The sequence below is a fragment of the Quercus lobata genome, chromosome 8 (genome assembly GCF_001633185.2).
Source record: "Quercus lobata isolate SW786 chromosome 8, ValleyOak3.0 Primary Assembly, whole genome shotgun sequence".
Classification (NCBI taxonomy): domain Eukaryota; kingdom Viridiplantae; phylum Streptophyta; class Magnoliopsida; order Fagales; family Fagaceae; genus Quercus; species Quercus lobata.
Window position 1 is genome coordinate 44391064 of NC_044911.1, and position 2154 is coordinate 44393217.

The 2154-nt window shown below is 32.2% G+C and overlaps 1 long non-coding RNA gene across 1 annotated transcript; it reads left to right on the forward strand.

Moving 5' to 3' along the window:
• Positions 1 to 1713: 1713 nt before the first annotated feature.
• On the forward strand, positions 1714 to 2154 carry LOC115955254. Its single transcript, XR_004084075.1, has 2 exons — positions 1714 to 1803; positions 2078 to 2154. It is a non-coding gene; the product is annotated as an uncharacterized LOC115955254 (long non-coding RNA).

Sequence of the window (2154 nt, forward strand, 5' to 3'; positions counted from 1 at the left end):
CAATCCTATTAAACAGGTCATTCGTGTCGACATGTTTGTTAAGACATATGTGTTTCACTTGTTAAGAACATATGTCATGATTTTATATAATTGGCTTATCCTTTGACAAAACGCACTTTACTTGTATTTGGGTAGATTTAGGATGTTTTAAATACTTCAAGAAATCTTGTTTCAAGATTAAGTATTGAAGCTTTCAAGTCTGTTCAAGAAAACAAGTTCAGAATGCAAAATCATTAAAGCTCGACAGCTGGCTCGACAGCTGCATCTATCGAGCTTAAGGAAGCTGTTCTACATTCGGTGTGCTCGACACCTTCTCGACAGCTGCTCGACAGTTGCTATCTGTTGAGATTTAAGATTTTTAGAATTCCAATATGATTTTCTTGGGATCCATGAATGTGTCTTTAGGCATTCTTTTCTCCTAAACTTAGACATATAAAATGATCAGTTTAAGGGCCGTCAAAGTATTCACAAGTTGTACAAGTTTTGAACAAACTCTGTTCAAGCAAATTGTGACCGGAGACGAAGTTCTTGCTCTAGTTCATCTCTTTCTCTTGAAGAAGTTGCTGTGTATGTACACCATAGGGTTTTGTGATCAAGCATCTTTTTGATTTTCATCGTTTGGATGAACTGAAGAACTTTGCAACCAACAACCTTCTTAGTTGGTGATTGAAGTCACGTACTGGGATCCGCGCAATTGGTTAGTCACATACTAGGAGTCGTGCATCTGAAAGGGGAACTGTCACTACAGAATAAGTCCAATTGGGTATTGGGGTAAAGGTTCAACTGTAGGTTAGTAAGGTACTGGGATTCCTTTACTTGTAACCGCTTGTTGTGATAATAGTGGAGTTTCAGGAGTGGTGACCTGAAAATCACCCGGTGGGATTTTTGCTGTTAGGTTTTCCCCATTCGTAAACAAATCACTGTGTTATTTATTTTCCGCTGCATATTTAGTTTATTGGTAATTTGTTTGTGCTATCACGCGTTTGCATGATAAATTGATTAATTAATAACTTGGCTAATTAATTAATTAATTTCTATCATAAAGGGTCATTCAGTTTGTGGCCTATCAATGTTTATCAGATTTTATATAAAATTTTTTTTTTTAAAAAAAAGCTAATTTTAATATTACTCAAATTGATATGAATTATGAAAAATCAAACAAATAAATATTTTTAATATAAAATTCACAACTAACGAGTAACTACATCACAAATAATCATTTAAAACTAAACTAAAGTGTATCTCAATATCATAAATAATCAATTATAATATGTCAAAGAAAATAAACCACAACAACTAATAGGTTTATATACCTAGCTAGGATTTGAAGGGTATATTAGTAAAATGTCATTTAATTAAACCAATTAGATAGGTCAAACGAGTTCCATATAATGGACATTAATTTAACTTGTTTATTAAACGGGTCAGTCGTGTCAACTCAAATATGATACGAACCCATTAAATTTCAACTTATAATCTACTAATTTCATGTTTTGTCGTCTTAGGCTCTTAAATCGTGTCCAATTTTTACAACCCCTACTACTTAAACGGCAATTTAGATTTTAACCTCTATTTTATTTTTTGAAAAAATCTTACTATATTTATAAGATATTTATAAAAATCTTACTATACTAGAAGATTCTTTAGGCCTTAAACCAAAAAAAAAAAAAAAAAAAAAAGAAAGACACAGATTCTTTACGCCATATTGTGCATTGACCATCGAACCGTGCCTTCAATTCACACAAACTCAAGTTTTTAGTTTTCCAAATTCCGATTTCCAGGAATTCACACACCCAGATTCAGGTACGTGCTGTTTTCACAGATTCATTTTCACCATCCAATTTCTAATTCCCTGGAATTTTTTTTTTATATTTTGCATTCCGTTATCACATGCAACACGTGGCAGCTAAACTCTGTTTGGTCGCCGGAACAGACTTTCCCGTTTCTTAATTCATTTCCTGCAAAATCACAACACCACATTACATTTCTAATTTCAGAAACAATTTATGTTTGTTTGTTTTTTTCTTCTGTGCTTTTTCAAAATCATTTGATGTGATTGATTTTTAAATATATTCAGGCTATCTCTAATTTTTGTGTATATAATTAAAAAAAAAATGGATGAAATATTTGGGACAAGAAGAGCAACAAGCGAAA